This window comes from Camellia sinensis, chromosome 7 (genome assembly GCF_055761805.1).
Source record: "Camellia sinensis isolate YWXY chromosome 7, ASM5576180v1, whole genome shotgun sequence".
Classification (NCBI taxonomy): domain Eukaryota; kingdom Viridiplantae; phylum Streptophyta; class Magnoliopsida; order Ericales; family Theaceae; genus Camellia; species Camellia sinensis.
In genome coordinates this window covers 51,232,935-51,244,358 of record NC_138967.1, presented here as the reverse complement: position 1 = coordinate 51,244,358, position 11,424 = coordinate 51,232,935, and the positions used below count along the sequence as shown (strand labels likewise).

General features: G+C 47.7%; 1 long non-coding RNA gene across 1 annotated transcript; it reads right to left on the bottom strand.

Annotated features, from left to right (window-relative positions):
- Positions 1-1,026: 1,026 nt before the first annotated feature.
- Positions 1,027-1,593, bottom strand: LOC145794648 (uncharacterized). Its single transcript, XR_014334580.1, has 3 exons — positions 1,544-1,593; positions 1,255-1,416; positions 1,027-1,161 (listed from the first exon to the last, which is right to left on the bottom strand). It is a non-coding gene; the product is annotated as an uncharacterized LOC145794648 (long non-coding RNA).
- Positions 1,594-11,424: the final 9,831 nt, after the last annotated feature.

Genomic DNA, 11,424 nt, shown 5'->3' with positions numbered 1-11,424 from the left:
TCCACAACGTGGGCCCTGCGTCTGCGGACAGGCCCTCCTCGAGCTCCTCGATAAGGCATAGATGGCCCGGCTCCACGGGTAGGCCCGGATGGCCCAGCTCCCTGATAAGGCCCAGATGGCCCAGCTCCCCAATGAGGCCCAGGTGACCTAGTCTGCGGCTGACCGGACCATGAAGGCATCTGAAAACAAAGAGTTCAATTCAAATGCATCAGTCCAAATATGTACATCAGACGCAGATACAAGCAAAAGCTACATGAAGTGGGTGCATGTAAATACAGTGTACAAATGGGGTGTGTGTCAGATGTGCTCTACACAAATAGTCAATCGATGCAGTGGAAATCAGCATGTCATCAGAAGTATGATAAATGCCAGAAAACTGAAGGGTACCTGAATGCCTGCGACGGACAACTGTGCCTCCCTGCGCAGGACCATGCCCTCGAGTGTGGCCACCAGCCCAACCACCTCCTCTATGTACCCTCGCGATGGCTGCAAAAATGAGCTCATAATCATCAGTAAACAGAAGAGTGTCTAAACATCTGAATGATGAATGACAAAAGTGGAGCATACCGGCGGTGAGTCCGGATCAATGGCGTATCGATCACTGGGCATCGGAGGCTCTAGTGGAATCGGAATCGGAGAGCTAGTTCCATACTGCCACGCCATCAACTCAGTAGGCATATCTGGCCATCCGAGATGAGGATGAATCGACGGAGTCGGAGGAAACGGTCTACTCCCACCTCTAGATGTGCCAGCCTTGCTAGAAGAAGGGATGTCTGTAGCTCGAGCCTGAGCCTGGTCCGAGGATGACATACCGGCAGGTCTCATCATCGGGATACGAGCTTCTGTCAAAGGAGGCATCAAATATATGTGACGATAGGTGGCGTAGTCCCCCTCCGCAACATATAGCAAAGCATCGCTGCCCAGCATGGCGCCGACTACCTCTGAGAAAGAGAGCCTGTCGGCAGTCCGCATACTAGCTGGAGGTACCGCGGGAACATCCTGAGAAAGATACCCCCGTACCTAGCACAGAAAGCGCTCCCCCAGGAACCAGACTCTGCCAACTGGCCCTTCGAGCAGGACCCTATACCGGGAGATGCCTGACGCTCCGGTATACTGAAGTAGGAGATCATCACCCAAGGGTGCCCAAGGCTGCCAAGTAATCTGCGGATGATAAATGCATAAACCAATCAGAAATCAAGAATATACAGAGCAAGTCAAAGATGAAAATGAAAAGAACTGAAAGTTCTGAAGTACCTCTGAGTGTCGCACAGTGTCGAAGTACTGTCGCAGGCGAACCAGGGTCTCTCGAGGCCTCGCCCGGTGCGGGCCCTCAAATATCAATGAATATGGGGTCACGGGAATCCCCACCACCTCCAGCTCTGGGGCTAACGATGGGAAGTATACATAAGCCCATAGCTGAGAAAAGCAGTGCAGAATATAAGTATGAAATGCTGAGAGCAAAATGCAGACTGTAAAAGTGCGCTGTGTGTGCAATGTACAAGTAATGAAGAGCAGAAATGTAAATCGAGGGGACAGAAAATACCTCCCAAGCTCTCCAGTAGCCACCAAGCAAATCGCCCCGCCCGCGGGAGGTCACGCTCATGTAAAAGTAGAGGGTAGCCAGGCCAGCGCCACCCCAATCATATCTACTGACCTGTGATAGGTCAACCAGAGCGCTCAACAGGTATAGCCCAATGGTGTTCCCTCTGTCGGCGAACAAGGTAGTCCCGAAGAGGAACATCAGGAAACCACGGGCATACTGCTCTGTCTCCTCGGGAGTCTCGGGCACCATCTCAGCCCGCCGAAAATGGGAAGAGAACCAAGTGTATCTGACTCTCCCTGAAACCCTATCAACAGGTGGGCGAGCCCCCAACAAATACATCCAGGCGGCCTCCCACTCGCCCATATCCTCATCATAGGGGATGGGCCAACCTCCGACATCAAGGCCGGTCAATACAGCAAAGTCAAAAGGGGTCATGGTCATGTCCCCGGTAGCAGAGAAATGAAAGGAATTGGTGGTGTCCCACCATCTCTCTACCAGAGCTGCCATCAAGGTCCTCCTGGCAGGACAGCGTGACAACCCGACACAGAAGGGGCCAAACCCCGCCAAGTCTACTAAGTCTCTGACGCCCTCCGGGAGCTCAGCATACCAATCCCGCGCCATGGTGGAACCATATCCTCGCACACTGCGGGAACCACCCTGCATTCAGAATGAATATATGTGTCAATAATGAAATAAATGGGCTGTGTGCCAATAAGATGAAATGGGCTGTGTGCCGATGAAGTAAAATAAGCTACATGCAAATTCTATCTACCTGGGCTGCGTGTTCAGGAAAATTTGAAATTTGGGCTGCGTGTTCAACTTTCAGTTAACTTGTGGGCTGCGTGTTCACTATCTACCTGGGCTGCGTGTTCAGAAAGTTTGAATTTTGGGCTGCGTGTTCAACTTTCAGTTAATTTGTGGGCTGCGTGTTCACTATCTACCTGGGCTGCGTGTTCAGAAAATTTGAATTTTGGGCTGCGTGTTCAACTTTCAGTTAATTTGTGGGCTGCGTGTTCACTATCTACCTGGGCTGCGTGTTCAGAAAATTTGAAATTTGGGCTGCGTGTTCAACTTTCAGTTAACTTGTGGGCTGCGTGTTCACTATCTACCTGGGCTGCGTGTTCAGAAAGTTTGAATTTTGGGCTGCGTGTTCAACTTTCAGTTAATTTGTGGGCTGCGTGTTCACTATCTACCTGGGCTGCGTGTTCAGAAAATTTTGAATTTTGGGCTGCGTGTTCAACTTTCAGTTAATTTGTGGGCTGCGTGTTCACTATCTACCTGGGCTGCGTGTTCAGAAAATTTGAATTTTGGGCTGCGTGTTCAACTTTCAGTTAATTTGTGGGCTGCGTGTTCACTATCTACCTGGGCTGCGTGTTCAGAAAATTTGAAATTTGGGCTGCGTGTTCAACTTTCAGTTAACTTGTGGGCTGCGTGTTCACTATCTACCTGGGCTGCGTGTTCAAAAAGTTTGAATTTTGGGCTGCGTGTTCAACTTTCAGTTAATTTGTGGGCTGCGTGTTCACTATCTACCTGGGCTGCGTGTTCAGAAAATTTTGAATTTTGGGCTGCGTGTTCAATTTTCAGTTTATTTGTGGGCTGCGTGTTCACTATCTACCTGGGCTGCGTGTTCAGAAAATTTGAATTTTGGGCTGCGTGTTCAACTTTCAGTTAATTTGTGGGCTGCGTGTTCACTATCTACCTGGGCTGCGTGTTCAGAAAATTTGAATTTTGGGCTGCGTGTTCAACTTTCAGTTAATTTGTGGGCTGCGTGTTCACTATCTACCTGGGCTGCGTGTTCAGAAAATTTGAATTTTGGGCTGCGTGTTCAACTTTCAGTTAATTTGTGGGCTGCGTGTTCACTATCTACCTGGGCTGCGTGTTCAGAAAATTTGAATTTTGGGCTGCGTGTTCAACTTTCAGTTAATTTGTGGGCTGCGTGTTCACTATCTACCTGGGCTGCGTGTTCAGAAAATTTGAATTTTGGGCTGCGTGTTCAACTTTCAGTTAGCTTGTGGGCTGCGTGTTCACTATCTATCTGGGCTGTGTGTTCAAAAAATGTAAAGTGTGGGCTGTATGTTCACTTTCGGGCTGTGTATTCGACAAATCAGTGTTTGAACCGTGTGTTCTAAATGTGGGCTGTGTGTTCGCAATTAATTAATGAGCCGAGTGTTCAGAAATTCAAGTGTTGAAACTACATGTTCAAAATGTAAGCAAAGTACTATGTCATAAGCTAAACTACATATTCAAGCATGGCAAAGGTGCGAAATGTGAAATACGGAAGATAAGGTAAATACCTCTCGGGCCTCGTGAGAGAGATGCTGCTCCGGCTCTCTGAGAAGCAGATCCGCGGGTGCTCTCTCGTCAAAACTGGTAAAATGACGGAAAACGGCACGAGGGAGGACGTGCGCTGCCGGACGGTACCTCTCAGGAATAAAAGGTCGGGTCCTCGGAGGTAAGGTCATGGGATCGAAGTCATCACCGGCACCTGAAAAGCCTCCACCGTGGGAAGAATTGCCCGCCATGTTCAAGAATCTGCAAAATGGAAGCAAAAATGAGCAAAATGAGCAAAATTGGAAAAAGTCAACAAAAGTCAACTCTCGGGAAATAAAAAAGTCAACAAAAGTCAACTCCCGAGAAAATATTCTAAATATTAAGATGAACTTACCTCAAGTGGTGAAAATGCAAAAAGAAGCTCCGAAGCCGGAATTTAATCGCTCCAAAGTGTTTAAAACTAAGTGTTTTTACGAAAACAATTTGCGCGAGGCGTTGGAAAACGCGCGTAAAACTCAAAACTGGAGAGAAAAGCGTTGAAAGAGGCAAGAAATGAAGTGAGGTTCGGCTGCCATTTATAGGCCTCAAGCCTTGGGTGAAAAGGCACGCAAAAAGGAGGGGAAAAGACCAAAATGCCCCTGGGAAAAGGGCATGGCCGGCCGGCCTCTAATTCTAGCTGGCCAGCCATCTGCTTTTTGCAGAAATGGCCGGCCAGCCATTAGCTTTTGTGGAAACCGGTTGGACACCCCCCCTTGGGAAGATAAGTGGCCGACCATGCTCCCCACATGCTCACCTAGCTCTCTGCAAATTTTGAGGAAGATCGGAGTTCCCGGGACCTGAAAAAGTTCAAGAAAAGTACACTTCCGGTCGCGAAATTGCTCCGTCGGGACTTCGGTTTCAAGTTCTGACATGTGTCTCATCATCATTCATCAAAATCAAAGTGTATCCTTTTTGAATGAGTTGTAACCTTTCAAAGAAGCAGATCGGAGGCCGTGATCGAGTTACCTTCGCCGAAACACGCGTTTCCGTACTCGTTGTTTCACGACGAATGAACACCCTGATTCATACTCATTTTGTACTTTCATGCACATATCTTGCATTCTCATGGGCATACTCACATTGTCATGTACATTTCTTGTTATTTGTATACCTCTGTGTTTGAGCATGCGTTGTCGCGCATGTTCCACTCTTGCATTGCGATGCATACACTCACCGACGCCGCGTGTGTCGAAACTTTCGGAATCGCGTTAAATATTTGTTGTTAGCATATTGTACTTGTTGCAATTTCTCTCTTTTGCAGGCACGATATTGTATGTACGGTTCAATTGAGGCTGGCGCGACCAGACGAATCGCGCAGGTATCGTATCTTCTCCGTGTGAGATGTGGCGGGGATTAAATAATCCTCCGCATTCTTAACTACATGAAATGTAGTTGTTGCTTTGCATTCTTGCTTAAAACTGTTGCATCTATTTGCGAATACTTGCTTCATTACAGCTTGCTGCATTTGCATAATCATTGGGTTACCTTCGGCTTCTTGCATATCATTTTCATTTTGCCCCCTGCCTGCGGGCATGCCTGCGGGCACATCTCTGTCTATCTTGTATGTTTGTCTGAGTCTTCGGCCTTGTCAAAAATAGGTCGTCTCGGGGCTTTGACATTCACTCCCGTCACTTGTGACTTCCGAGTTCTGTCAAAGAGGGGCAACTGTAGACACCCCATTTTTGACCGACCTTAAGACTCAGACGTCACCGATTGAGCGCTTGGTGATGTTGCATAATGTGCTCGTTCAGAAGTTTCAGAGTCGCGGCCGTAAGCCCTACCTCCGAACTTCCGAACCCTTTTCTGTGCCTTGTCTCGGTTTGCGAACCAGACTCGGTTTTCTCTGTTTCTTTTCCTGAAGGGAGGGAGAGGTCTCGTAGACCATTTCTCAATGTCCGTAGGCTACAGTTGGTGGCCGTAGGCCATTTTGCCCATTTCGGAGTCCGGTTCCCGGTTTTCGGAGCCGTCAGGCCGTGTGCCTCGGTTCGGGACCGCTTAACCATCTCCTATTGCTCTGATTTTTGGCATACATCTTATTTTCTCCCTTTTGAGGGACACTGGGGGCTGAGAAACCCACTTCGAGGTCGAATATCATTTTCGGTGCTTAACAGCCCATTTTCGGGACCCCGAACTGCGTGTTTTGGCCCCGGAACGTTCGTTTTGCAACGGTTTTCGTTCATTTTTGGCAGGTACCTCTGTTTTATCACAAGGAAGGTCACTGAAGGGTGGGAGGCCAGCAATTGTTGCAGCAACCAGTTATCTCTCCTCCGGGGCCTCCCGGCGCCCGTTTTTGCAACTTCCGGGCTAATGTTGAATACCTTAGGGGTAGTGTTGCCAACTTTCAACCACATATCTGTGATCTACACATCTGGGAGGCCACTAAAGTTGGTGGCCGGCCATTAAGGTCACCTGACCCTTTTGACCCCTTTCTTCCGGGCTAATGTTGAACCCCTTGGATCTTTTTTCTTGAACTTTGAACCACATATCTGTGATGTACACACCTGAGAGGCCCCTAAAAGTTCATGGCCGGCCAGTAAGTCAACTTGACCCTTTTGACCCCCTCTTTCCGAGCCATTGTTGAACCCCTTGGGCCCACTTTCTTGGAATTTCAATTACATGGTTGTGTTGTACACACATAGGGCTACCTTCCCAATATCTGGCCGGCCAGAAAAGCTCGTTGACCCTTTTGACCCCTAGCCGGCCGGCTAGGGGGTGTGGCCGGCCGGCCACCTCCAGCAAAAGTATGGGGCCGGCCGTATTCTCCTCACTGTACCCTTTCCAGCTGTTGGGCAATATCCCCCAGATATTTTCTGTATCCGGGGGATATTTTGGGAGAGAGTTATGCTCTCCAATTCACCCCCCCTTTTACACCCCTTTCTTGACCTTATAGCCAGCTGAGGGTCTTCTTCTTGAGGGTTAGAAAAATTCCTCTCCAAGCACAAACCCTAAACTCCATTGTCATCCTTCTCAATTCTCCAAAAAACCCTAACTTCTTAACCTTCATTCCTTCTACACCACCAAGCTCTACCACCACCATCTCATTTCCAGCAGCAAGGGAAGATTCTTGAAGGCTAAAGAAGCTGCAAATCAGCCGAAGAAGCAACAAAATCTCGAATCTTCAAGGGTAAGTTACACTTTTACCCTTTCGACCCTTTATCTTGTTCCATTTCTAAGCCCCTCTTGCTTTTTGTTTCAAGCTCCGGCCCTAACTGAAAAGGGCCATATTTTGAGCTCATCTTCACTTCTCATTAAGGGCTCAACCCTGTTTGAGCCCTCCATAATACACTTGCTTCATTGACCATCTTGTATGTCATAGATTTGCATGCTATTTTTGACCCATGAGCAATTTATTTTCGAGCATGTTGTAAACTGATATAGGGCTAATTTTGAGCCCCTCTTCAACATTGGAGAAGGGCTAAACATTGTTTGGTGTCTCCATGTATCACTTGTAGTTCAATCCCTTATTTGGCCCCATTTTTGCATAAGTTGATAGCCCTCTTGGCTTCTGTTTTTGGACCTTGGTCCGAACTGAAAGTGGCCTTGTTTTGGCCTATACTTCATGTTTCATTCACACTTTTTTCCTGTTTGGTGATTATTTTATATACTTCATGTTATAGCACCTTTTGGGCCTTGTTTTGCATCCCATTTTTAGCATATTTGTATACTGATTTTGAGGATGCCATATACTGTAAATGTTCATATTTTTGGTCCATCTTCAGTGTTGTAGAAGGAAATTTTTCAGTTTGGGTTTAGCTTATACCACTTGCTTCATTACCCCTATCTTGGCCCCTATTCTTGTATGCTATTTTTGCCATACCTATATTTGCTGTTTGGCCATGTCTATAACTGGAAAAGTGGTTATCTTGGGGCTGTCTAGCTTCTGTCTTTGCATTGCATGTCCATGTTGTGCATATTTAGCATGGCTATAGGCCATTTCGGGTGCCTAATGTTGCATTTCGGGGCATTTCCTTACATTTCATATCATTTCGCTTCATTTCGGGACTGTTTTCCCCATATTTTGTTGCTGAAATTCCATTAGCATGCTTGCATATCATTTTTGCCATGTTTCATCGCATTCCATCATCGCCTCGGTTTGCGTGCCCGTGTGCACGCATTTCGAGGCACTCCATTTTTATCCGACGGCATCCGATGTGAGTGTGGCTGAGGCTCACTCATGTTGGTATAAGCCCATTTGTCATTTTCATGTCATTTTAGCATCGCCTCGGTTTGCGTGCCCGTGTGCACGCATTTCGAGGCACTCCATTTTTATCCGACGGCATCCGATGTGAGTGTGGCTGAGGCTCACTCATGTTGGTATAAGCCCATTTGTCATTTCCTTGTCATTTTCATTGTATCTGTCATCGCCTCGGTTTGCGTGCCCGTGTGCACGTACTTCGAGGCATGTCATTTTCATTGTATCTGTCATCGCCTCGATTTGCGTGCCTGTGTGCACGTACTTAGAGGCATCTCATTTTCATTGTATCTGTCATCACCTCGGTTTGCGTGCCCGTGTGCACGTACTTCGAGGCATCTCATTTTCATTGCATTCCGTCATTTTCTCGGTTTGCGTGCCCGAGTGCACGTATTTCGAGGCCTATCATTCCATAGCATTATGTATGTTAGGATTGTATATTAGTTGCATTTCATGCATATCATGCATATTGCATCATGTCCGGAATAGGAATTAGCCCGGGCACGGGAAACGAGGTACATTTCGTACTCCGAGTGACGGAATGTGTCTCAATTCCCCAGTCACCGACACTCCGGATTACCCATGATGGAGTTAGGTTTTAGCTGTAGTTTCATGTGCATTCATCCTATATTGAGTTGTGCATTTCGATTCCTCGGCCATCATGCCTCGGTATGCGTGATTGGTGGCACGAGGATCGAGACATGCATATATCTGTGCAGATACATTGCTATGCCCCTTTCCTGCTCTCTGTCGCAGCAAAAAGAAAAATCAGCAATTTTTCTGGGCTCGGCACGCATTTCAAGGACAGGTGTAAACAGAGGCTAATTGGGGCATTCCGGTGGATTTCCGCGCAAGACAACACGGACATGCATCATCCATCAGAAGCAAGACAGTCCCTGGCTCGCACGCCAGTTTTATCTGCTTTCTTAGTTAATTCATTAATTAATTAGAAATCTGTAATATTCTTTTATTCGGGACTGTAATATTTAGACTATATTATTTATTCGGACCCTCCGAGTGAGGGCGCAACTGTAATAAGTGTGGGTGAGTGTGATGCATGTCTTCCAATCCCACGTCTTTCTCCCTTTTATTTATCCGCTTTTGTTGGTTAGATTAGGGCATGTTTAAATTAGCATACAGTATGATAGCATGTTTGCATTCATCCATCTGTTTTGCATGCATCGGGCTCGGCGCATCATACTAACTGCATTGTATTTTCAATTCCAAGTTGAATACATGATAGTTGTAGCATTCCATACGCCATGTTTAGAATAGCCGAGCCTGCTATAGTTGCATTTTGCATGTGTTGCATTAGGCATTTCTGTATACTTAGGATTCATGCATGATTTCTAATAAGTATCTATTTTGGCTTGGAGTACCCGGTGAGTTTTATGCTTTAGCATCCTTGCATGTGTGTGAGTGAATGCCATGATAGCATACTTACCATGAGGCTATGTGCTTATCTGATATAACTGCCTGAATGCCTGTGGGTGAAGGTTGGGTTACTTAAATTGGAATAAGTCACCAAATGTTTCAAGCCTACCTGCGGGTAGCAAACCATTTTCAAAAACAAGCATGAAATGTTTTGTTCCAATTCAGGCGACTCGGTCTATATTTGTATGCTGTACGCATCACATAGTAACCTAGGCTAATAAACCGGTTTAAGAACTCACAATGTTTTCAAAAATCGATATCATGGTTAGTAGAGGCCGGTCTTTGACCGGGCGAGCGGGGGTGCTCACGAAGTGACCTTCCCCAATCGTACCCAAGTTCCCGAGCCGAAGCAGCTTTGGTGATGACGGACACGTGGCCTTTTGGCACCGAGTCAGGGTTTCCTAAATTTCCCAAAATAAAATATTTAGGTGGCGACTCTGTATCTGGCAAAGCAGTCCATGTTTGGCACTACTTTTTCAAAAATCAGTTTTCTCAAAACGACTTGCCAGATTTGGACTCTTTGGTTCAGATTAAGAACCGTGACAAACATTTGAGAGTCCGAGCTGTAGCAAGGCCCCCCCCGCGGGCTTGTTACACTATCCGGAAATGAAATTCGTAAATGCTTATGTGCTTATGTGCTTACGTGGAGTGAATTACAGTTGTCCACGCATTAGGACACGAGTGTTATAGCTTCGGCACATTTGTGAATATGCTAATAGTCTTGGTTACCTTTATTAGGATGTCAGGATGAGGGCGTGGTAGGCGTGGCAGGCATGGTAGGCAGGAAGTACCTGTACCGGATGACGTTCCGGCAATGCAGGAGGGTGTTGGTCAGGCCAACGTGGCCGAGCTAGCGGGTCAGCAGGCTATGGGCGCCTTGGCCCGAGAGATAGTGGGAGCTTTGGGTATTCTCAGAGCTGAGAATCAGGTTGCTGAGGCAGGGCCTTCTTTCTTGAAGAGGGAATTCTTCCGGTCTAACCCGGACGAGTTTGTTGGGGATCCAAAGGAGCCACTTAAGGCTGACGAGTGGTTGGAACAAATGGAGAAGACGTTCGAGATGCTGGGCATCGAGGACAGGACTTTAAAGGTGACCTTGGCATCCTTCCAACTGAAGGGAGATGGAGTCAATGGTGGAAGTACGAGAAGGGCAGTGTTGGTGGTGCATGGGAGGCGTTTGTGAATGCTTTCCAGGAGAAGTTTTTATCTTCAGCTGCGAGGGAGAAGCTGAGAGAGCAGTTTTGCCAGCTTAGATAGCAAGGCTTGTCTGTGGCCGAGTTTGAGGCTACTTTTACCAGTCTGTCCAGGTTTGCACCTGAACTGGTGGCGTCCGAGGAACGCCGTTGCTTTGAGTTTGAGTGGAAGTTGAGGCGGGGCCTCAAGTTGAGGGCTGGTGGATCTTTCATCCGGGAGTATAGACGTTTGGTGGATGCTGCAGCTCATATGGAGCTCATGATGCAGGAGGAGGATGAGGGGCAGAAAGGCTCCAAGAGGAGCCAAGATGGTCAGGGTGATGGCAAGAGACAGAGGGGTTCTAACCCTCAGTAGTCTCAGGGCGGTTTGGCTAGATCGACCTTTCCAGTGCCGAGTGCGGGCTTTGGGAGAGGTAGTCAGGGAGGCTTGACTTGTTTTGCGTGTGGCCAGCTGGGTCACAAGTCTTCGGTTTGCCCGTAGAAGGGAGGGGGTCAACGAGCTGCTTCTTCTTCACCTAGACCTCAGGGCCAGAGTCAGGGTAGGGGCCAACCTTTGTCTTGTTATCAGTGTGGTCAGCCTGGGCACCTGAAGAGGTATTGCCCACAGTTGAGTGCCACTTCGGGAGCGTCTGGTTCTAGGCAGACGCAGAGTTTTCAGCCAGCTCAGTCTGTGCAGGCCTCGAGGGCCAATCCGGGAGCTTCGTCATCCCAGTCTGTGCAGCAGTCTTTTGCTTCTAGAGGTGAGCAGGTGGATT